Source organism: Leptodactylus fuscus, chromosome 6 (genome assembly GCF_031893055.1).
Source record: "Leptodactylus fuscus isolate aLepFus1 chromosome 6, aLepFus1.hap2, whole genome shotgun sequence".
Lineage (NCBI taxonomy): Eukaryota > Metazoa > Chordata > Amphibia > Anura > Leptodactylidae > Leptodactylus > Leptodactylus fuscus.
In genome coordinates this window covers 118,858,524-118,884,368 of record NC_134270.1, presented here as the reverse complement: position 1 = coordinate 118,884,368, position 25,845 = coordinate 118,858,524, and the positions used below count along the sequence as shown (strand labels likewise).

The 25,845-nt window shown below is 41.3% G+C and overlaps 1 protein-coding gene across 1 annotated transcript in view; it reads right to left on the bottom strand.

Annotated features, from left to right (window-relative positions):
- Positions 1–23,809, bottom strand: part of GJC1 (gap junction protein gamma 1) — a 28,349-nt gene extending 4,540 nt beyond the window's left edge. Inside the window, exon 1 of the mRNA XM_075278658.1 lies at positions 23,706–23,809. The gene's annotated coding sequence lies outside the window, so the exon portion shown is untranslated. The remainder of the gene's footprint in view (positions 1–23,705) is intronic.
- Between the last annotated feature and the right edge of the window lie 2,036 nt (positions 23,810–25,845).

Sequence of the window (25,845 nt, the reverse complement as noted above, 5' to 3'; positions counted from 1 at the left end):
ATGAAATTGGGGCAGAGATGCAGGGGGGAGATGAAACTGAGGGCAGAGATGGAAGGGGGCATGAAACTGGGGGTAAATGAAGGGGGACACTTAAACTGGAGGGTTATTAAGGGAGACATTAAACCATGGGAGTAGCTGGAGGGGGACCTGTCTGTCTCTAGTTGCTTCCACTTTAATATCACCCTCCAGCTACCCCAATGTGCACTTTGCAGTGCACAAAATACTGTTCAGTGTTTTGCAGATCATGTGTCATCAGTGTGTCTTCAGCATCAGTGTTGTATATGTCTTCAAAAACGAACAGCATTTCTTCAGTGTGTCATCCGTATTTGGGTGCATTTATTAACCCATCAATAGCACTAACAGACCTTTTTTAAAAGCATTTCTTTTCCGTAAAACCCCTTTAGTGATTACTTATTTACATACATTTTATTGATTATTGTTAATGACTTGCATTGAATACATTTACAGCATGTTATTCTTATTTGTCAGATTCTCTGCAGCAGAAAACATGACCATAGAGTTTATACTGCTGAGGGGGTTTATGTCATGCTTTGTTCCTCTGTTGAGCAGAGTAATTTGGGGAAGTTAGAGTCTGAATAAATACCTGATAAAGACAGTGATACCTTAACTGCTAGTTCAGACAATTATTCAGAAGATTCCCAAAAATTACATCAGAGATCTGTTGGCAACAGGGGGGAGTATAGCTAGAATCAGCACACATGCTAGGGACATCTACCAGCCATGTCAGCACAGACACCGAGGGAAAAGAACATATTCCATCTGAAGTAATCTATCCAGTGGGGTAACATTCTGCACCATACAGACCTATTAAACAGACAGTAAGGGTACAATCTGGTGTAAACGTGCCAACAGAAAATTTTGCACCCCACTCACTTTTACATACTTTCTTTTTTTATAACAGGGCAACTTCTTGAGGATATAATGCTGCAAACAAACAAATATTTTCTATTCCTGTGTAACCCCTATGCCAGAAAATGTTTACACTTTAATGAGAACACCCTTTGTCCCAAACAAGATGGAACAAATAAACACAGACTATACAAATTTAGGCTTCTCATTGCCCACTTTAACAAAATGTTTGCAGATGTATAACCCCCTCGTAAAAAGATATCCATTGATGAATCATTAGCGCACACTATGAATTTGGCTCTGGATTCACTGATGCCTTCAGAATTTAGGACGACATAGAATTTCAAAGTGTCAATGGGGTCCACACCAAGAGCATGCTGTAAATAGTTCCCCCTGGGACGATGGAGGATTACTGTTATACTTACCTTAGGATCACTTTACATGTATCCAGCGTTTGCTAGTATCAATGATCCCCTGTTTCTATATTAGGCTTATACTTACCTGCTACACGTTGGTTAGAGACCCTAGCACTAATTATCGTCCCAGGGGGATTTCTACCAACATTTTGATATTGGTTATCTAACTTGCCAGTGCAGCATGTTTTAGCTGTGTTTATCTGTTTATTGGGATCTATTTACAGCATGCTCTTGGTGTGGACCCCATTGACACTTATTGTGGCCATAGTATATACTTAATACTTCAGACTAGTTATCTCTCTGAAGATAAAATAAATTGAGGTATACTGGATTGCCTTTTTCACATGGCATTTTGAAGAGGTGTTAGTTTTAGTCCACACCTTTATCATGAAGTATCCACATATACATTTATATCTTTGTCCTGTGTAAGGACTGGAGACTATTTCAGGGATCGTACTACATTGACCATCCCCCACACTGATCTCCGTGGGTCTCCTCTACACATGGACTTGATTTGGACTCACTATTCACTGGTACTAATCATTTTACAAGTATACAACTTTGTATACATACAGATTTTGTTCCACAGAGACTTGTAAACACAAGTCTGAGATGGGGAGATTCCCATGCCTGCGTAGTTCTGCAGTAATATACCGAGACAACAGAAAGGTTTTCTTGCTCCGCACCATTTACACTAACATAAGAGTCCCAGTGCCAGTTTGCCACAGAAACATAAGGGCAGAAAAACAAACAGTGTGGTGGATTGCAACAAATTTATGGGGGCACTTGACTTCAGTGGCCAGATGCTTAGACCATAATTGGTCTTGCGCAAATAAGAACACTGGTATAAAAAAAAAAAGAAGTGTCCCTGTGCCTACTAAAATTGGCAATGTACAATGCCTTTCTGATTTATAAACAATTTGGAAAGCAGGCTCCCTTTGTAATGTTCCTGGGAGAAATAATTCTGACTCTGCTTTCTTCATCTGGTACTATTACCGTGAGCACTGAGTCCAGAGCCGTCAGCAGGTCCCTGGCAGACACTTTCCTGACATGCTGCCACCAACAGACAATACACAGATCTCCAGAAAAAGTGCAGGGCATTAGGACAGACTCCAAATACTACTAGCCACAGTGCCCATGAAGCCTGCACTCTACAGAAAAGACTTGTTTTTGGGAATACCACACTGCTGGAAAATTTCAAAGAAAACTATAAAATGTGTATCTTTTCAGTATGTATATAAGTAGATGCTTGAACTAGAACCATGTTCACATAGTTTGGGCACTTTCTAACATATGCAACAATAGTATGATATTAGCAAACCAGCTATGGGAAATTTTCCCTCCAAAAGCCATTTTACACATCCTCCATTGTGAGCTCTGTCATAGGCCCAGGAAGTAAGAAATGCACCTACATTATGTATCTGTGAAAATGGTATAAGTTGATAAATTCATTCATATATGTTTTTCAAGTGACATGCAGAAGATTTTAAAAAAAGACCTGAATTCACAAATTTTGAACAAGAATGTTGTTTTCAACTTTTTTTTTTCCATTAAATTTAATTAATTGTGTGGAAAAAGGAGGGTCAATATCTTTATTCTTTACTCAATACCTTGGTAGTCTAATTTGTTAAAGTTATTTTGGGGGCTGTCCAAGGCCAACTCCAGGTTTTTGTGGACGTGTGGGGAACTGACCTCAGTGGCATGTAGGACAGATTTGTAGAAATCTCATCCACTGTGCTGTACTGTAGATGGCAGAAGGTTAGCTAATGGTGAGTATGCAACATAGCCTCCTTATGATGCCCCCACACAGTATAATGACCCCCTTTTCCCTCTCACATACAGTATAAGGGTCCCCTTATGCCCCCACACAGTATAATGGCGCTCTTTTGCCTTATACACAGAATAATGGACCCAATGCCCCACACAAGTACAAAGGACCCCTTATATCCCAATGAACGTAATGGCCACCGTCTTCCACCAAACAGTATGCTATAGTTCCACACACAGTATAAAGTCCTGCTTTTGCTCCTACACAGTATAATAGCTCTTTTTTTCTCCAACACACATTGTAATGACCAACTTCTTCTTTGTATACAGTACAGGGCCGGCGTTGGGGGGGGGGGGGGGACAAACTGAGCAATTGCCCAGGGCCCCTACAGCTTAAGGGGCCCCCTGTGCTGCCTCATATTTCACCATTATGTTTATGGAGTGACCGTCTGTTCTCACTGACAGACAGTCGGGTCACTCTCTGTGCAGCGGCCGCTGGGCTGTGCAGTCACTTGTAGCTGCGCAGCGGCCGTGCTAGCAGGGGCTTCGGGGAAGGCTCTGTATGAGCTGCTGTGTGAGGTAATAGCCCCGCCCCCGCCCCGCTCCAGTTCAGCCAGGCCTGCGGTGCCGTGTGAAGCCTTGTTCTCCTTTGACTGAAGAGTTCGCTGCTGCTGCAGCTCAGCTCCTGCTCTGCACCGTGCAAGGGCTATCCCAGGAGAAACACCAGGTACATACTGGATTACTATTTCAATTAATCTCAGGCATTTGGGGTTGTTAATTTAGTTTCAGTAACTCCATGTGCCTCACATTAATAGCAATTAACCCCCTCATGTCCCTCATATTAACCCCTGTGTGCCCCATATAAGGGTTACCAATATGTGAGACACGGGGGTACTAATGAAGGACTTCACTAATGAAGATGCTTAATTATTACCTCTATATACAGTCCTATGAAAAAGTTTGGGCACCCCTATTAATCTTAATCATTTTTAGTTCTAAATATTTTGGTGTTTGCAGCAGCCATTTCAGTTTGATATATCTAATAACTGATGGACACAGTAATATTTCAGGATTGAAATGAGGTTTATTGTACTAACAGAAAATGTGCAATATGCATTAAACCAAAATTTGACCGGTGCAAAAGTATGGGCACCCTTATCATTTTATTGATTTGAATACTCCTAACTACTTTTTACTGACTTACTGAAGCACAAAATTGTTTTTGTAACCTCACTGAGCTTTGAACTTCATAGCCAGATCTATCCAATCATGAGAAAAGGTATTTAAGGTGGCCAATTGCAAGTTATTCTCCTATTTGAATCTCCTCTGAAGAGTGGCATCATGGGCTACTTAAAACAACTCTCAAATGATCTGAAAACAAAGATTGTTCAACATAGTTGTTCAGGAGAAGGATACAAAAAGTTGTCTCAGAGATTTAACCTGTCAGTTTCCACTGTGAGGAACATAGTAAGGAAATGGAAGACCACAGGGACAGTTCTTGTTAAGCCAAGAAGTGGCAGGCCAAGAAAAATATCAGAAAGGCAGAGAAGAAGAATGGTGAGAACAGTCAAGGACAATCCACAGACCACCTCCAAAGAGCTGCAGCATCACCTTGCTGCAGATGGTGTCACTGTGCATCGGTCAACTATACAGCACACTTTGCACAAGGATAAGCTGTATGGGAGAGTGATGAGAAAGAAGCCGTTTCTGCACGTACGCCTCAAATAGAGTTGCCTGAGGTATGCAAAAGCACATTTGGAGAAGCCAACTTCATTTTGGAAACAAAGATTGAGTTGTTTGGTTATAAAAAAAGGCGTTATGCATGGCGTCCAAAAAGAAACAGCATTCCAAGAAAAACACTTGCTACCCACTGTAAAATTTGGTGGAGGTTCCATCATGCTTTGGGGCTGTGTGGCCAATGCCGGCACCGGGAATCTTGTTAAAGTTGAGGGTCACATGGATTCCACTCAGTATCAGCAGATTCTTGAGAATAATGTTCAAGAATCAGTGACGAAGTTGAAGTTACGCCGAAGATGGATATGTCAGCAAGACAATAATCCAAAACAACGCTCCAAATCGACTCAGGCATTCATGCAGAGGAACAATTACAATGTTCTGGAATGGCCATCCCAGTCCCCAGACCTGAATATCATTGAACATCTGTCGGATGATTTGAAGCGGGCTGTCCATGCTCGGCCACCATCAAACTTAACTGAACTTGAATTGTTTTGTAAAGAAGAATGGTCCAAAATACCTTCATCCAGGATCCAGGAACTGATTAAAAGCTACAGGAAGCGACTAGAGGCTGTTATCTTTGCAAAAGGAGGATGTACTAAATATTAATGTCACTTTTCTGTTGAGGTGCCCATACTTTTGCACTGGTCAAATTTTGGTTTATTGCATAGTGCACATTTTCTGTTAGTACAATAAACCTCATTTCAATCCTGAAATATTACTGTGTCCATCAGTTATTAGATATATCAAACTGAAATGGCTGCTGCAAACACCAAAATATTTAGAACTAAAAATGATTAAGATTAATAGGGGTGCCCAAACTTTTTCATAGGACTGTATCTCACATCAGTGACCCTTATGTAAAGCACAGGGGTTAATGTTGGGGACATGATGGAGTTAACTGCTATTACTATGAGGCCCATGGAGTTACTAAACAGTAATGCACATGACGCTAGGTTCACACCTGCGTTTGGCACTCCGTTCTGTGGTTTCCGTCTTCTGCATGCAAGAAGACGGAAACCACAGACCAGGTGCGGCGGTGAGCGTTTTATGCTCTCCGCCGCGAAACCGTTTTTTTAAATCCGGACACAGAGTACTGCATGTCCGACTCTGTGTCCGGATTAAAAAACCCGGTTTCACGGTGGAGAGCATAAAACGCTCACGGCCGGACAGCTTTCTCACCCATTCAAATGAATGTGTATGAAAGAGTCTCCTGCATCTGTTTTATGCAGGAAACGGAAACCTGCATAACGGACACCTGGGCGCAGATGTGAACGAGCCCTGACTATACAGTACGTTTTATCCACAACCGAGGATAAAAGTATGGACCTGTATGTTTCAATGGTCCGTACACACAGACTTTCTTTTTGTGGAAATTTTTTGCCAGACTGAAGAGCTGCAAATTATGGAGCAGATCCTATATCTATCCTATAGCTGTCTGCAGATCTGGCTCTGTCAATTCATTTTTAATGTATAAGTCAGTGATAACCACATCCATGCCATTTGTGTGCAGGAGACATCTTAGGCCTGATTCACATCTGCGCTCGGTTTTCTGCCCGTGGAGTCCACTTGGGGACCCCCGAACAGAATACCGAACACATTGACAGACGGTGAGCAATGAAATCACACGGACCCCGTGGACTTATAATGGGGTCCGTGTGTTTTCTGTACACTGTCCGCACAGAACATGCAGAGAGGAAAGTACTTCATGAACTACTTTCCTCTCTGCATGACTCATGTGGACACCGTGAGGAAAACACACAGACCCCATTATAGTCTATGGGGTCTGTGTGCTTTCATTGCTCACCGCCTGTCAATGCGTTCGGTATTTTGTTTGGGGGGTCCCCAAGTGGACTCCCCGAATGGAATACCGATTGCAGATGTGAACCAGGCCTAAGGCTGAGGCCTCACATTGCAGAAACACAGCGCTTTTGTTGCAGTTTTTTTTTTAGCCAAAGCCAGCAGTGGATTGAGTAGAAGGTATATAGGAGCTTCCTTTATATTTCCCATTCCTATAGTAGCCATTCTTAGTTTTGGTTGAAAAAAAAAAAAATGCAGCAAAATCTGCAACAAAAAAGCTGCACTTACACAACGTGGGGCCTCAGCCTTAGGGTAAGTTCACACAGGGTTTTTTGGTCAGGATTTTGTGGCCATATCCGCCTGACCAAAAAGACGGCTTCCATTGAAATGAATGGAAGCCGGTCAGATCTTTTTTCCAGAAAAAGAAGAGACATGCTCGTTATTTCAGGCAGATTCGCCTCGCGACATCCACCTGAAGACACTCCCTCCCATTTGGGCCTAATCCGGAGCAGAGCCGCGACTGGATGCCGGTGCAGTGCACCAGCATCCGGTCGCAGCTCCCGTATTTGGGACCAGAACCTAAGATGGCCTCCTCCTCAGGTTCCAGTCCAAAAAACCCAGTGTGAACTTACCCTGAGGGTGTTTCTTTTCAGGTGGTGACACACTGTGTATCCAGATGTGGCTACAGCTAAATTCAGTCCCCTTATACCAGTGCTTTCACTTTGGGGTAAGTGTGACACTCATTAATTCCTGGCTGTGGTTTTGCTGTTGCCGCATAGTCAGGAATTAAAAGTGGCTGAAATTAAACCACGTTTCACTTAAAAAAAGTGAAAGTACTAGTGACTAAAGACTGGATGTGGCATCCAGGTACATCGTGTGTCACAATCCTACTCACTCTGTCCACAGTTACATACATTTACCTTTAGTTGTAGGTTACACATGTACTGACATTGCTTCTAATGGAAAAGTACGCATGTATCCAGGCAAATAGCGGTAAACGTAAGTGTCCGGGAGCACAGTATGACAGCGCCCCATGTTACAGTATGTGCTATGACTTTACGAGTAGTGTAGGTGTCATCAATATTAGAATTAGGTTGCCTACTCTTGGTGTATCAATAACCCCTTTAAGACCCCATTAACATCTGCGTTTGGATTTCCGTTCGGGAAGTCCACTTGGGGACACCCCTAATGGAAACCTAATACGGATTAAAAAGCAGTTACCAGGGAAACAGAGTGGAAACCACACGGACCCCATTATAACCATGGGGTCCATGTGCTTTCATTCGGTAACTACTTTTTAATGCATATAGATTTCTGTTCATGGGGTGTCCAAGCGGACTCCCCGAATGGAAACCTGAACACAGATGTCAACCGGGCGTAAGGCTGGGACCCTACATGGCATAGACACCGCGATTATTTTAATGCATCTATGTGAATCCAGCCATTAGGATGCAGAATTTAAAATTCTATTAAATAATGTTTGGTTTATATTACAGTGAATTTCTTTAATATAATTAAAATATAGTTTAAAGTGATTATATGTGTATTCAGTTACCGAATTGTGATGTTGGTACGGTATCTTAGAATTTAGAGCCCCACTCGAAACTTGCCCAGGGCCCCATTTTGCCTAAAACCGGCCCTGATACAGTGTAATGGACTAATTTTGCCAACAGATACCATATAATGATTTTCCTCTACCCCCCCCCCCCACACACACACACACACACACTATATAATGGCTCATCTGCCCCCAGAAGACACAAACTGAGAAAAAAGGCAAATTGGACATAATTTCATAAAAAAACTCCAAGATTAGGCCAGACAAAATTGTTGGCACCTTTTCAAAATTGTGTGAGTAAATAACATTGTTTCAAGCGTTTGATGATCGTTCAAACCTTCTAAAAAATGTCACTCTTTTATTGCATATTTTGAATTTATGGCTCAAATAAATATTACTGGCACGTAACTCCATGTTTTTTTGTTTGTTTTTTTGCCTTCTCCTGGATCAACACTGTAGGAATTATAGGGTTATAGGTTGGACTTGATGGACTGATGTCTTCATCCAACCTCATCTACTATGTAAGGGAGTCTTCACACGGAGTTACGCTCCGCTCATTCTGAACGTAAAACTCGTTCAGAATGAGCACGTAAAAAACAGATCTCATTAATTTCTATGGGTGCCAGTATACGCGCCTATCACATTGAAAGCAATAGCTAAAAAAGCGCGTGTATGCCGGCAACAGAAGAAAACAATGGGATCTGGATTTTACGCGGTCATTCTGAACGAGTTTTACATTCAGAGTGAGTGGAGCGTAACTCCGTGTGAAGGCTCCCTAACTATGTATAACTCAGGTGCCTTATGTATATGTTAACCCTTTGGTGATCTGACACATTTTAGCCTTAAACCAGGAACATTTAATCCATCTCTGCATTTCCATTTTCAGAACTTTTAAATAAATTTCAATGTAGCATTATGAACTCTTGTATTTTGTATTTTGAGGGTATATAAGACTTTTTAAGACTCTTGAGAGGTGAGATGTAAATAACTGCCCTTTAAGTTTTTGTTTGACACAGTTGAAGATGTATTGACTGGTGACCCAAATATTGCCAGAAACATATTCTGAATAAATCTGAGACTTTAAAGGATCTGCTGAACTATGTTAGGAATTTAATGCCTAAGCTGCATTTTATTAAAATTTAGGAAAGTAAAAATTAGCAGCATTTGCCTTGTAGATTACACATGAAGGTCTACCATTACAACCTTGGTAAATACAACATATGAGTACAACATTTGTCCTTAATCACGGCAACAAGTCACACACGTTTCTAAAGTGAAATTCCACTGAATGAAAATAATCCAAGCACTTACAATGTTACTAAGCACTGCTACTCCGTCTGGCCTGGACAGTGTAAGGTCTAAAATTGTGTTGGGTGATTCTCATTCCTAGGAGTCACAATCCTTTATTCTCTCTGTATAAAACTCCTCCTATTCAGGGCCATATAAAATGTAAATAAGAGTCGCATCCCAGGTATAGGCCTGCATTAGCAGCCAAGACAGACCCCTGAACTACTTACTTTGGATAGGAAACCATATGAGTTAAAAGGAGATAATGTTAAGTTATAGAAAAAGGTTCTGTCTGAGCAGAAAGCATTTTTAGACTCCACCAAATACATTCTTCATGCAAGGCAACCTTTGTTTTATGGCATTTTTGTAGCTTATGAAGGCATTAGGAAAGAATGCAAAAGAAGTCTTAGGGTCCATTCAAACAGAGGAAAATGGTGAGAAATTTGGTGTGGAATTTAAGCGCTGAAAAAAAAAAGCCTCCTATTGACTTCAATGGGTTCCTTTTTCTGCTAGCAAAAGGAAGCAGACTGATACAGACCTGCAGATTAATTTTGATGTCCAATATAACACAACATAATACTGGCAGCAAAAGCACAATTTTACAAGTGCCATCATGTAAGGGGAAATATCTCCAAACAGGATTTTTCTGAATTTTGGCACATTGGGTGGAGGGCAGGTAGGGAAACAGAGGCATCATCCACATTTGCAGAAAATGATGATGACAAACAATGAGTCTCACCTCATTCTGCTTCATAGCAGCACTGTGCTGACTGGTCAGGCAGCGGTCAGCAGGGGACGTCATCTACTGTCCCACTAAACAGAGCCTAGAGGCACAGCACAAAACTGAGGAGTGGTCTGCTCACCAGCCTCAGAGCTGGCAGTCTGCTACACTCCCACATTGTATAAGTAGTACCAGGTAGTAAAGAATTTCTGGCACTCTTAGATATTTGTGAAGAATTGTGCTTTATTTGCATCCAAAATAATGCAGAAATTCTTTACTATTTGTTATGGCGGTGAGATGCCTTTTCTGAGCACCTAAATGTATAGAACTGAGTGACAGAACATTATAATCTAATATCAGGTAGTGCCGTTGTACCAAAGGGGAACTACCACATGCTCTTTAGTACCAGAACCAAAAGGTTACTTCTTGATTGCAGATATAAGACATCAGTAGGAGTGTCCTAAAATAATTGTTCATTAATTGTAATTGAGGTAAAATGTTCAATTAATAGTGTTTTTATTTAGATCATAATTTCTCAGCCCTATATCCGTATACTCTGTACTGTGGTTGTGCATAGTCAATAATATTTTGGTATTGTTTAGTCATGAAATGTCAATGTTATTTAGTCTTCTTATGATAGTGTTAACCAGTTGTGATATTTAGTAACTGTATATAGTGTTACTTGGGGAGCGTATACAGATTCTGGTACAGTATGTGTGTGTCACCAGTATTTCCCAATACAGCACTGGACCTCCATGTGCACTAGGCGGCAATACGACAGGTAAGTGTACATTTATCTGTCAGGCCACAGATTACAATTACTCTTACTGCATTACAAATATTAATCAATGATCTTCACCTTTTTATCATGGCGATAACTGACGAAAGTGAATGTGCCCTTATTAAGGATATATTTATATATACAGTATATATAGAAAGAGACTAATGTACTGTGAGGGTGTCTTTTATGCCTCATACACATGACCGCACTTTTAATCTGTGATTGCGGATCCACATTTGCAGATTGAAGTACAGAAAAACTACTGCATTTTTTGTGGCCATCTGTCCATGCCATATCTGAGTGAGGACCACAAATTATGAAGCATGTCCTATATTTGTCTGCATTTGCGGCACAGACAAGTGCAGGGGATCATAGAAGTCATTTTGCGGATCTGTGATTGCGGATGGCATACTGATTAGGGTTGAGCCGATCTTGAGATTTCAAGATCGATTTTAAAATCCGATCATTTTCCAGCCAATCTCGATCCTGATCGCGATCGTGAAATTTGCTGGAACCCGATCCTCAACCCTAGACAATGCTTCTCTATGGGAAAAATCACTTTTAGGGTTGAGCCGATCTTGAGATAACCTCCGATCTCGATCCCGCTGGAAAAGATCGGGTCGGAATTCCGATCGCGATTGTGAAATTTACTCGATCGACGATCTAAATCCGATCTTTTCCGATCCAGATTGCTCAACCCTAATACTGATATGTTTTTTGCGTATTGAGGACAGTATAAAACACTGCAGTCAAGCGAAGGAGACCTAAGTGTTAATTTTGGAATAGTTTCAGAAAGTCGGAAGTTCTGGAGCAAAGACAGAACATGCTGAAGCAGAATAAGGTTCACAAGCTGTGTTCAGAAGCAAGACGTCTTTAAGAAATGTATTTTAACTCTACTATAAATGCTTTGTGTTTTCCATGTGTGTGCTTCTTTTTCTATCTGTAGGTTTCAAAGTATCCATCAGCTTCTGTGGACTACATCATGCCACAGTTTTATTTAGTTATTTCTCTTACTTGTATAGAGACAACATATTCCATGGCGCTTTACAAACATAGTCAGTCACTGACTCAAAGTTTTTTTTTCAATAATAAAATTGTCATGGGGGAAAGTGTGAGTCTTTCTTTCAATAACGCTATTTTGTATTTGTGTTTTTATTAGGGTTTTCAACAATAATATTAAAGGGGCTCTATCATTGGGAAAAGTCATTTTTAACTAATCACATACTTGCACAGCCTTTAGAAAGGCTATTCCACACCTACCTTTTGTATGTTAATCCCCTCAGTAGTTTTTGAATGAGCCCATTTTTATTCACATGCTAAATAGCTCCAGCATGCACCAGAAGTCTCAGCGAGCACTGTCTGCTGTGTGTACAGCACAGGCTGCTGCTGCTGACTCATCTCCCTGCTCTCACACACATAGGAGAGACAGTGTTCACTGAGACTTCCGGGTGCACGCTGGAGGCTAATTAGCATAGTCATAAAAACTACCTCATTCAAAAACTACTGAGGGGATTAACATACAAAAGGTATGTGTGGATTAACCTTTCTAAAGGCTATAAACGTATGTGCTTAGTTAAAAATGACTCTTTCCAATGATAGAGCCCCTTTAATAAGAAAGGGAACAAGAGCATATGATTCTAGTCAAATACAATGAGGGGGTAAGAGGGGGAGGAGAGTGAAAAGAGGGTATTTGGTGGGGGAACAATACACAGGTTGGGAGCAGAAGAAGGGTAATGCAGATAATAGGAGAAACAGCAGGCTCTGTCAGAGCAAAGTCAATGAGAAAGAAGAAAAAAAAAAGAAAAAAAGGAGAGATAATGTAAGCATTAACAGAGGCTGATAACGAAGGGAAGAGGATGTCTCTCAAACGAAGATGGCCCTTAGGAGAATCTCCAAGCAAACTAATAGACAAGGGAAAGGTTTAACAGGGATTTGGAGGTCAGAAACAGGGAAACGAAGTAAGCAGGAGAGAGAGAGAGAGAGAGAGAGAGAGAGAGAGAGAGAGAGAGAGAGAGAGAGAGAGAGAGAGAGAGAGAGAGAGAGAGAGAGAGAGAGAGAGAGAGAGGTGTGAGCTGTAGGGAAGAGGTGCAGGAAAAACAGTTTGGAAGTCAGTAGAACAGTAAAAAAACATTCCACAATAACCACTCCTGATGATGCCGGCCATCAACATATTTAAGTTCCACAAGGAGGTCCTCCAAACTGCAGATATAGGGAATCTACTGTAACCATGTTCTATGTGGCGGGAGGGGGGAGGTTTTCCATAGGCTGGGTATGACAGATCTAGCTGCTACTAGCAAAAAACCTAGATGCTTATGAGTGTGTTTATTGAGGGGCCGTGTCATCCTCCAATGCAATATAGATTACCCTATCAACTATGTAGAGAACATCATTCCAGAAGGGGAATAATTGGGGGCAATTCCACTAGATGTGCACCATCATACCAAGCTGAAGGAAACATCTCATATAGCACAGAGAACCCTGTACCAGTGAGAGAGAATTTTATAGTTTGTTTCCTGATCTTTACACGAGATGGAGAATTTGTGGCAGGAACGGAAGGCTGAGAGCCACACAACTTGTGGAAAAGAAGTCCCTAACTCTTGCTCTCATCGTGCCATATATGCTGGTAGATGTATCTGCCAATAAGTTATATTTGAGTGAAATGGGGTGTGTCAACAGGGAGGGGGAAATACAGAGTCACTCAACGGGGTTGGAGATTATGTGATTTCTTCAAGGAGGTGTAAAAGTAATATAGCTGTGTATATAGCCAAAGTAGGCAGAGGTTTCTGGCCTCGGGGGGGAATCAGGTCAGTGTAAGGCTCCGTTCCCACGGAGTAACGTGCCGCTCATTTAGATACGTAAACACGTGTCAGAGCGAGGTGCTTCAAAACAGATCCCATTGATTTCAATGGGTGCCGGCTTATGCGCGTTACACATTGAAATCAATGGGAGGCTTTTTAACCCATTACTCGTTACTCCATGGGAATGGAGCCTAAGGAAGTAGGGAATTTGAGGACAGTACTTGAATGAACCCTAAGGGTGGTTGGTTAGGGGTGTGGGTGGGGAATGGGGAGTGGAGAGCAGCTGGGAAGTCTGAGTTTCCGATGACAGGGGGTCACCAGACCATCATTCGTGAATAGGCTCGTGGCAGCATGGTGCTGTATAAACGCATCAGGCACATGGCGAGTTACATAGGGGAGTTTGTGTGTGGCCATGTCCGTCCAGTGGCGTCTATTGAGCCATAGAATATTAGTAACAGAGGTGTCTGATTGACAGCTTTACCTTACTAAGGCTGGAGGTTACTGTTAGGCAGCCAAAAGTTTAACATTAGTCCCCACACACTATTATCCCAGTACCTAATGCACCAGGAGTATTGGGAAGAGCCAGGTGCCATCAGACCTAGATAACCTAAATGGATGGTTCTCTTCTAGGGTGGCTGCAGATTACTATTTTTAAGGGGAACCTGTAAGGGGGACACACTTACCACTCACAGGTCCTTATAGACCAGTTTTCTTCCGTGGACTTTCTCCCCCTATTATACCTATACAGAAAATCCCAGCGTTTCTGAAGGTATAATTGAAACACTGTGATTTTTAAAAGGGTGAGCATTTCGGAAAACTTAGATTTTCTGTTGCAGATTTTTTCTGCAATGTGTTTGGGATTAGCTAGAATCCCATTCCCTTTGTGGGTACTGTAAATACTGCATTTTTGCAACATGGGGCCTTAGTTTCTTTCACTTTCTTATACTCATGGACTGGAGTAAAATTGTGAGCATTTTTGTGATTTTTGCATATATAACACACTTTTGACACCTAAGCCACACCCACAATGCCTGAGAGAAAGGGATGGTTCCAGGTTAGGTGAACCAATAATACATCTCAAAATATTGCAAACAACTCCAAATTTATTGTATAAATGACTTGGTACATGCTCCCCTTACTTCACCCCCTGTCTAGGGCAGTATGAGCAGTAAATACGGCCCTAGATATACAGAAGGAAACTTTTACCAGCATTAGAAAAGGAATAAGGACATGTTTACATTTAAGTCTGAAGCCACATGTTGTGGATAAGCTATGTTGTTTGTTGCAGATTTTGCTGCTTCTTTTAGCCTAAGACAAGAGAGGCTTCCAAAAGGAATGTGAAATATAAAGGAAGTGCTTACACTCCTGTCTTCTGCTAAATCCACTTCAGGTTTTGGCTCAAAACCAGAAGCAGCAAAATCTTTTCTACATTGTGTGGCCATAATTTTTGGAAACCTGAAACATGTTGATGACCTATCCATAGGACCCCCAGGACCCTCACATAGCAGTACAGCAGCAGCTCAGTCCTGTTCAAGTGAATGTGGCTGAGCTGCAATACAAAGCTGGTAAAGACGTAGTCGCCGTAGCCTCTTTAACCAGATGACCTATGTGGGTCCCGGGTGTTGTACTGCCACCAATCACATATTGAACACTTATCCTAAGGATAGTATCATCAATATAAAAGCCCTGAAAATCCCTTTGAATGCAATAGTCACATTTGAAATCCAAAATGACATAGTTGTAGAAACAGAGCTAGGACTGAATTAGCATTAAGTTAATATACCACATATTTGACAAGCATTCAAGACATGAATTTCTGCCCCTTGGCTAGAACAATGGAATGAATAAACAGTACAAAATCTGTGCCAATCTTGCAAACAAAAAAAAAATCTAAATAAATAAAAATAAGATAGAAGTCAAACTTTTGCAAGCTGACAAAAATGTAAAAGACAATCTGCAGCCTCCTAAATGTGATGACGCAGTATGGCATGCTATATATATTTTATGTTATAATTTAAAAGCATTCACTATGAACATTAACTTGATATTTCTGAAGAGGAGACATGAAAACATTGAAAGTGACACCTGTCAAAAAAAAAATAAAAAAAATACTAGGAGACACCAGAATCATCTTCTTTAATTAGCCTAGAAAGTATACAATAGTGATGTTGTACAATTGTCACTGCTAAATATCTTTTATGGCTGACATGCTTTGAAGGGTCTGCAGACTTAGCATAAAGGATGGCAGCGTCTAAACTGCTGAACTTTATCGTATGAAAGAAGATTATCTACTGTGTGTGTCTCCAATAAGGAAGCACAATACATATAACTACATTATACAGTAGGTGAAGGTAGATTGTTCTGAAACTTTAATCAGACATGTCAGGTTCTTGCTATTACACAGTGTACAGAGCTGCAGAGCTGTCTTCTTCTGGCTCCGTACACTATGCAGATCTGGCAGCTGATAAGCTAATAATACCTGATCTTTGACAACCCATTTAATAATACTGATGTGAATAAATCACTGATGTGAGATAGCAAACCTACTAACAGCAGCAGCAGTATGCCTATTTTTGTCTCTGCTTTTCTCTCGCTTGGTTTGCCCCCTCGTAGACTTCTATGGGCAGCTGTACTATGATATCTCTGTGAGCTCATAGTCCATCTTGGGAGACCAAGACAAATTTAGCAGAAAATTCTAAATGAGTGAGTACTTTAGAAGAGAAAACAATGGAGCCTGAAACATGGAAACCGATAGTACAATGTTTCTTATACTTCCTGTACTATTGATTTTTGTAGTTAGTTTAACTTTGTTTTTTGGAACGTCAAGTTGTTGGCTTGTGACCAATAATTTAGTGTGGGAACTGCATCCAGTTAATAGTTGATGAGGCGAAAGGCTAACATATGATACACAAAATTTCCATGCTTATGCAAAGCCTGTAAATCAGCGATGATTCTATGGAAAATGCCTAAATTATCAGCTCTTCTGACTCATATTTTCCATTTGGTTTCATAATAGCAAAACTGAACAGTAAATCACTATCAGTGACCAAATGCACTAACAAAACTGCTGTACGGGCGATATGTTTACTGACTATTATGGTTGTCCAAATTGGTTGTCCAGGCAAAAATAGACAACCCTTTTAATGTTTAAATAAGCTGGGGGCAGTGAATTTTTTAATTTTTTAATGCATACTCATCCAGTGTCCTCTCGCGCCTCCCGATTCATCTGCTCTCCCGGGTCTCTTCCGGAGTTGTGCTGAAGTGTTAAGGCCAATCAGCGGCCCAGGAAGAGGACCCATGATGCCACAGGTAGTGACATTCAGACCCTTTGATAATTGGCCTCAGCAGTCGCGTGACTACTGAGGCCAATCAGCGGCCTTAGTATAACTCCGGAAGATGCCGCTGGAGAAGATGAACCGGAAGGTGCAGAAGGACATCAAAGCAACAGAGGCAGGTGAATATGCATTTTTTTTTTAAAAAAATTTCACTGCCCCCAGCTTATTTAAAAGTTAAAAGGGTTGTTCATTTTTGCCTGGACACCCCATTTAACTTGAGGCCAGATGTATAGAAGTTACACATTATAAAATGGAAATAAGGGAAATTACACACATATATTAACAGTATAAGTATATTAATCAGAGGGAATGCTTGACATAGTGGTATATAAAGTATAATGGCACAGAGGGCAGTGCTGTGTTTATCTGTTATAGAGATCCAAACTCTAGAATGGAGTGATTTAAGGATAGGTTCACTCTATTGTTCGGGGATTCCATCCCCCATTCCACTTAAAATATGCAGAGAGAAAAGTCCTGCAAGAAGGAAACCCAGTGGACCCCATTATACACTGTTTACCAATAAGTATTTGGACACCCATGCAAATGAAGATATCTGCAGTTGTGATCTACTTCACGCCTTCCGCCATTAAATAGGAAATACCATTGGCATTAGTGCATTGGCATTAGTCGCATGCAAGATGCCACGAAGTGGAGAGTTGTCCAATTTCGAGGGGGTAATTGTGGGCTACCACAGAAATGGTCGATCCTTAAGGGACATAGCAAGCAAACTGAATTACCCAAAATTGACAGTGGCCTATGTGATTACAAAGTGGAAGGTGAACGGTGATTGTCGGAATGTGCCCCGAGTCGGCAAACCCCCAAAACTGGGAGATCGAGACCAACAGGTGCTGGCCAGAGAAACCGCACCCAACCGATGGCTCACATACACCAGGAGTATTGTGTCGATCAACATTGTTGGGGAAACACCCCAGGGAATAGATGTTGCCGGTAAAGACGGCTACTGAAAGATGTAGTGTGCAGGTATGGAATCCCCGAGACCATCAAAGTTATATTGGACAGGTAATAAGAAAAGTGTATACTATGGGAATATATAAAGTGCTGCTGCCCATGCTGTTCCCAAAGTATTGGAACGTCTTTATCACTTGTCACTTGTATTTGTCTTCTCTGTAAGGTACATTCTTGACAGGAAGAAAGAGGCCTTAGCCCTAGATTTGGATTGTATTGTTCATAATTGTTCCAGATGTAGTCTGATGTGCCGACTGACGTGATGAATCATCAAAAGCATATGATTAATGTATATTTTCAGTTTTCTCCTTCCTTCCAGATTCTAAATTAGTGGAAGGAATTTATAAGCTATAACTCAGATTGGATGGTGATAAAGAGACAAATGAGATTCAATGGTCCCTTCCAGTTCCTTTTGATAACCCATACAACTGTGAAGTTATAAGGAAAACTTTGATGTTACGGTGTTTTGTTCCCATTCGATTATGTTCTTGAAGACAAACTGGGCAATACACTATTAGAGGATATGGATCCTGAGAAGGAAACCTAAAGGACTATCGGACTGTTGGATCAATTGGACTATATCGCTGCAGCCCAAAGAGGGTTGTGTCAGATAGCGGGAAAATTGTGTTGCCATTACATTGACCCTGATGAAAATGTGAAAATTCATAACATAAATTGTGATGCTGTGTGATTTAATATTGTGTTTCTTTGCTTGTTCAAATGAATACTTTGTTTGAAAATGTCTGAACGAACATGAATACAAAATGGGTGACATATTAATAATAGAGTTTATAGAACAAAAATGGCGTATATAGAGATACATGACTATACTTGCCCCTCATCTGCATCTGCTGGGTTCTACTAACTATTGAATGTGAATAAATGTTGTTTTTCTATTCTACCACAGGTGTCCAAATATTTATTGATAGACAGTGTATTCTATTGGGGTTTCCACATTTAAGTGGATGGGGTTTCCTTTTTTTCAGTCCCCGAGTGGACTTGAAGAACAGAAACCTGAACCCTAGCGTGAATCAGTTGTGTCATGGATCCAGTAAGTGGCACTGCTTCAGCTCCAGGAGTGTTTGCTTTGTGATCTGCCAGGCTCTGTTTGCCAGCCTATCATAGCTAACACCCCTAGAGCCCCAGCATTGTTGAAGAAGAGGCTAAATATGCCTCCCCTATATGCAAGCCTAACCCGCTTGGTTTGATGGATACAGCAGGTGGTACCTCATACTAACAGTCACAGGAGGAAGCGCCACCTACTGGATCCACGGTATACCAGGCAGAACCTAGTTTTACCCACTCCATTCTAGCATCTACCCTCCCTGCTTCCCCTTACACAGGCATGAGGTTTACTGACATTCTCTCACACAATTCTCTCTGCCTGTAGTCAGCACTAGGGGGCGCTTAGGGAACAAAAGAAAGCAGCAAACTAGACAAAGAAATTAAACACAAAATGGAAACTGCTTTTTTCCCTTTCCTTTTACCAAATGATTGGAATAATTGTTTTGCTTTTCATTACTCAGTGCATCATAAAACATATATGTATAACCAGACATACTGACTGTATCCTAACAGTAAATTAAATAAATTCCCTTTCTAATGCTATACGTACATTAGCAAAGTAAGAGACAAGTGTACAATAAACACAGCAAATTAACTTAAAAAAAAAATGTTATGCTCATTGGGTGGAATGGTCCCTACTGAATTCATTTACTGGAAAGGCACAGCCCTTCCCAAATATTTTATTTAATTGTCTGTAAAGCACTGAATCTCAATGCTCAGCAGACAAATGAAGTAAAAGAAACAATAAAAAACTCATATTCTTTGGAATGGCTGCAAAATATCTGCTACTGCTGATCACGGTATTGCCATGAGGTTTTTCAAAGTTCAAAGGTATGGCATGTACTATTGGGGGTGACTTTACTATTACAATAATTCAGTCTGCCAGCCTGTGACGTATCGCGCCGTTCCGCCACCAATGTGACGTATCACGGGTTCCGCCCGTGACAAAGGTCGGGTGGGCCAGCGGCTGCGGCCGGGCGGCTGAGGTGGAGGCTGGAGTCCTCACACCTTGGGGGCCGGAGGCTGGGGCGGAACGGCGCGATACGTCACACAGCCCCTTTAGGGTATGTTCACATGGCGGAAAGGTAGCAGAAACCTTTTTCGCCTTGAGAACTTTCAGCATCTGTTGCTGCATCCCACTCCTGTTTAGGCCTGAATGAATGGGCCTAAACAGGAGTGTGTTTTGAGCTGCGGACGCCGCGGCTGACTCAGCTGCGATTCTGTGTTAAAGGGGTTTGCAACTTTCAGACCAATATTGACAAACAAATGTACAATAAAAAGATATAGAATTTTCCAATATACTTTCTGTATCAATTCCTCACGGTTTTCTAGATTTTGGCTTGTTGTCATTCATTCTTTTACTTCTGGAGGATAAAACTCTGACCATGGTCATGTGATTTACGGTCCATGGTCATGTGATGAGGACACAGGTGTCGCTCGTTAGAGTCACAGCACAGTAATCAGACATCTGCCTGGTAATCAGCTGTGCACCTGTGTGTACATCACATGACCATGGACCGTAAATCACATGACCATGGTCAGAGTTTTATCCTCTAGAAGTAACAGAATGAATGACAACAAGATAAAATTGAACAGATTTGGATAAAATTCAGCACATAGTTTGTAACCTCAATTAAAATATAGGCTACTTTTTATCCCAGTAAATGACATATCTTCACAATTCTTATGAATTTATGTGCACATACTATATTAAGCAGCTCTTGCAGCAGCTTATCTCAGCCAGGTCTGTTATCCCTCTGTGTAAACACATGCTAACCCTCAGTGGATTGTGTACATATATTTGCATATTATCTGATCTGCTCCAGGCAACATGCTGACACACTGGATGGGAAAACACCTTTAATCCAAATTGGCAGTTTGCTACTTTTAAACATGCCGGAGAAAAAGAAAATCTAATGTGTTGCAAAATTCTAAAACAACAAGAGCTATGAATGTAGCCAGAAGTCACAGAGTGTTCCTCAAGCTGAGGGGGATCATCGGCGCCAACAACATGCTCATTACATGGCCTCCCAGCGAATTGCTAAGATGCCGGAACAATCACAGGCACATCGCGAGGAACGAGTTAAACGGAAGGCCAGCTTGACAGCTGCCGAAATGCCGGAGCAGGTGGTTTATCAATGCCAACAACCTGCTCATTATATGGCATCCCAGCGAGCTGTTGAGATGCAGGAATAATCACGGGCACAGCGCCAAGAATGAGTTCAGCAGCAGGCCAGCTTAAGAACTGCTGAAACAACGGAGCAGGCGGATCATCAAAGCCAACAACAAGCTCATTATATGGCATCCCAGCGACCTGCTGAGATGCAGGAACAATTACAGGCACAGTGTGAGGAACAAGTTCAATAGCACTACAGCTTAAGAGCTGCTGAAATGCCGGAGCAGGCATACCATCAACAGCAGCAATTTGCTGAATATAGGTGGTTCATTGACACCAACAAAACGCAGACAAAGTTGCGGGAAGAGGCTAATAGTGAATAAAATATGGTTAGATGACATCTCCAAATCTTTACATTCTTGTGTTTCTTTATATTTTGCACAACCTCCCAACTTTCTGCACACGTGTCCGCAGAGGCTGCTGATTGGCAGAGATGTCACTACGTGTGTTCTGAGTCAGTGGTCACATGTCCGCTGAGGCCAATCAGCAGCCTAAGAAAACGACGCGGGACATCACATGTGGATTTCACACTGAGTAAAGTGGCGCTGTTTATTGCGCCGAATTCTCTGCGTTGAAAAAAAAGCCTCCCATTGATTCCACGCGTAGAACAAAAAGCTAGTGGCACCCATTGAAATCAATGGGAGGCTTTTTTTCAGCGCAGAGAATTCGGCACCATAAACAGCGCCACTTTACTCCATGTGAACGGACCCCAAAGGAAGCAGCAGGATCAGTCCATGCTGGGAGACACCAGAGCAGCAGGGACAGGCGGCTATGTTTTGTTTTTGTGTTTTTTTTACCTTCCCTGGGCTAATATAAAAAATAAATAACCTGGACAACCTCTTTAACCACTGCATTTTAAACCTAAAAGCATAAAACCTAAACACCCCTCCTCCAAAAAGAATGGAACAAATGGATGTGTGTAAATGGCCCAACAAATATATCAGTCTGTCCTATAAGACTTCCAGCTAGGTGGAGAACTGTGTTTCCTCTTGGTGGAATTTGTGAAATAGTCTCCATTTTTATTGTGGAAGCTCAGACACCTCTCCATTCATTCTCTGCTTGGATGAAGTGGCTCTGGGACACCATTCTCTACATATGTTGCCTCCAGGGGTGTTACCCACATCTATGGGACATAGATCCTGTGGAAATACCATAACTGTCCAAGCTGTGGATACCCCTATAATAAATTGTAAATCTAGATTCCCCATCTCCTACCCAGTGTATTTGGCCACATGGGACGCTGTGTATTACAATAACAATAAAGTGTATGAGCTTTACACATATTTCATCCACATCTCATCTTATCCTCATCTGCACCTCTGATGTGGATTTCAAATCTACAGCTTGACAAGTTATGTTTCAGATTTTTTTTACTGTGGATTTCACCTTTTCAATAGAGAGGTTGAATTCTGTGGTAGATCTGCAGAAAAACCCACTGCAAACCTGATCATGCAATACATGTAGATTTTGCCTCTGATTCATTGTGACCGAAAATTTTTACATGTGGATGTGCCCTAAGATTGTCATGTAGTTCGTTCTTATGGTTGGAGAGATAATTGGAGCATCTACGGTGACGGGTAAATTGACTGAACTTCAACATGATCTTCAGTGACTTTGTATCTACTGGCCTATCATGATCTTACAATAACTCGTAGTAAAGATGTCTTTTAATGATATACAAGGCGATTTAATAATCATCATCATAAGTGACATTACTGTATAAAATATCAGAACATATATATAGAATATATGATACAATATATTTATATGAAATAGCAAAATACATTGAATACTATATGAAACATTACTAGATCATATGCTATAATATTATGTTATTATGTTATTATGTCATAATAAATGTCAAAACAAATACGTATATACAACGTAATATACAAAATATCTTATGAAGGATAGTTTTTGATATACAATCAGTTTATGCAACATACTATGCCTAGAAAATCACAGTACAAAAGATCCTATGTGATATATCACAATCCACGAGATAGTATATAAAGGAAACAAACAAAAAAAGTATATAAATGATAACAACACAATAAATCTATAGGAAATATAACAACCTAAATGATACTATATATATGTATATATAGACATAACAAATCCAGACATATGACTAGATATGAATATATGACATTACACTTTGCAGGATACAGCATCCTAGTATACATGTAAGATCACAACAATTATAATGCTATAGGATAAGTTGTGTAGCCATTTGTATATATATTATACACACACACGATGGACTATCACAGATTACACCAGCATATAGCAGACAGTGGTTCTGCTCCCCAGTGCTATGAGGTCCCAGCCCCATACTGCCTGCATTGTGTCAGTCCTGTCAGTCTGCTCGTTGCTCGGAGACTTTGTGTAACAACTCGGGAAAGTAACATGTGAAGCCCTGGTTACTTACTCGGACTGGCTCCTGTCACCGGCGGTGTCCATGGGACCTTCAGTCCCCGAGAGTGCCCGAACTCCAGCTTTAGAGGTATGCCTGGTTCATTTCTTCAGCTCCAGCAGCGGAGACAGAGGCGACACCCCCCCGCCAGTCCAGTCCTCCCGAGGCCGCCTCAGCAGACAGACCTCCTCACTATCGGGGAGGACGCTGACATTTCCCGCCCATTATTTCCTCCACCAATCAGTGTGTGGCGATAATAATGTTCCGCCCTCGTGGTATTATTACTGCACTTCATTAGGAGGGGCCCCAAAGATAATCTCACTTCGGGGCCCCAAAATGGCTAGTAACTAAGTAATAGCCTACCCTGTACCTAGTATAATAAACTGCCTATTCAGTGTAATAACCAATTGTCCCTAATTAATAACTTACTTTATCCCTAGTATAATAACCTAATGTCCCTAATTAATAGCTGACACTGTCATTATTATGGTAACCTAATGTTCCTAGTTAATAACCTACCCTGCGCCTATTATAGTAATGTAATATCCCTAATTAATAACCTACCCTGTCCCTTGTATATTAACCCAAAGTCCCTAATTAATAACCTACCCTGCCCCTATTACAATAATCTAATGTCTCTAATTAATAACCTACCCTATCCATATTACAATAACCTAAGTTCCCTAATTAATAGCTGACCCTGTCCCTAGTATAATAACCTAATGTTCCTACTTAATAACTGACACTGTCATTATTATGATAACCTAATGTCCCTAGTTAACCCCTTCCCGCCGGTGGCATTTTTTGATTTTCGTTTTTCATTTTTGACTCCCCTCCTTCTAAACCCCATAACTGTTTTATTTCTCCGCTCCCAGAGCCATATGAGGTCTTAATTTTTGCCGGACAAATTTTTCTTCATGATGCTACCATTAATTATTCTATATAATGTACTGGGAAGCAGGAAAAAAATTCAGAATGGGGTGGATTTGAAGAAAAAATGCATTTCTGCGACTTTCTTACGGGCTTTGGTTTTACGGCGTTCACTGTGCAGCCAAAATGACATGTCCCCTGTATTCTGTGTTTCGGTACGGTTCCAGGGATACCAAATTTATATGGTTTTATTTACATTTTGACCCCTAAAAAAAATTCCAAAACTGTGTTAAAAATTTTTTTTTTCTAAAAGTCGCCATATTCCGACGGCCGTAACTTTTTTATACGTAAGTGTACGGGGATGAATAGGGCGTCTTTTTTTGCAGGGCCGGGTGTACTTTTTAGTTCTACCATTTTCGGGAAATGTTATTGCTTTGATCACTTTTTATTCAAATTTTTATCAGAATCAAAACAGTGAAAAAACGGCGGTTTGGCACTTTCGACTATTTTTCCTGCTACAGTGTTTACCGAACAGGAAAAATATTATTATAGATTTGTAGAGCGGGCGATTTCGGACGTGGGGATACCTAACATGTATATGTTTCACAGTTTTTAACTACTTTTATATGTGTTCTAGGGAAAGGGGGGTGATTTTAACTTTTAATTCTTTTTATATTTTTTTATATTTTTTTTAACTTTTTTTTTTTGCATTTATTAGACCCCCTAGGGGTGTTGAACCCCAGGGGGTCTGATCACTGATGCAATGCATTACAATGCTAATGCATTGCAATGCATTGCAAAAAAGCATCCTTTCTTTTGCAGGCTGCATAGACCAGCCTGCAAAAGAGAGGATTTGCAGACAAGCCTGGGAGCCTGTACAAGGCTCCCGGCTGTCATGGCAACGGGACGTCAGCCCTGGAGCATGCTCCAGGAGCCGGCGATCCCGGCCAAAATGGCGGCGCCCATGCGCCGCCGGGAAAATGGCGCCTCCGGCGCCTTTGATCGTGGCGCCGGAGGGGTTAATGCCTCCGATTGGTCCGGGGACCGATCGGAGGCATTAAAGCCGGTTGTCTACTGCTTAAAGCAGTAGACACCCGGCGGCTATGGCGGCCGCCCGGCTCCCGGGCGGTCGCCATAGTTACAGACCCGACATGCGCTGTACTATTACGGCGCATGTCGGGAAGGGGTTAAGGGATCCTATCATACAAACCCTTTTTTTTCTGAATAACACGTCGGAATAGCCTTAAGAAAGGCTGTTCTTCACCTATCTTTCGTTGTCTTCTCC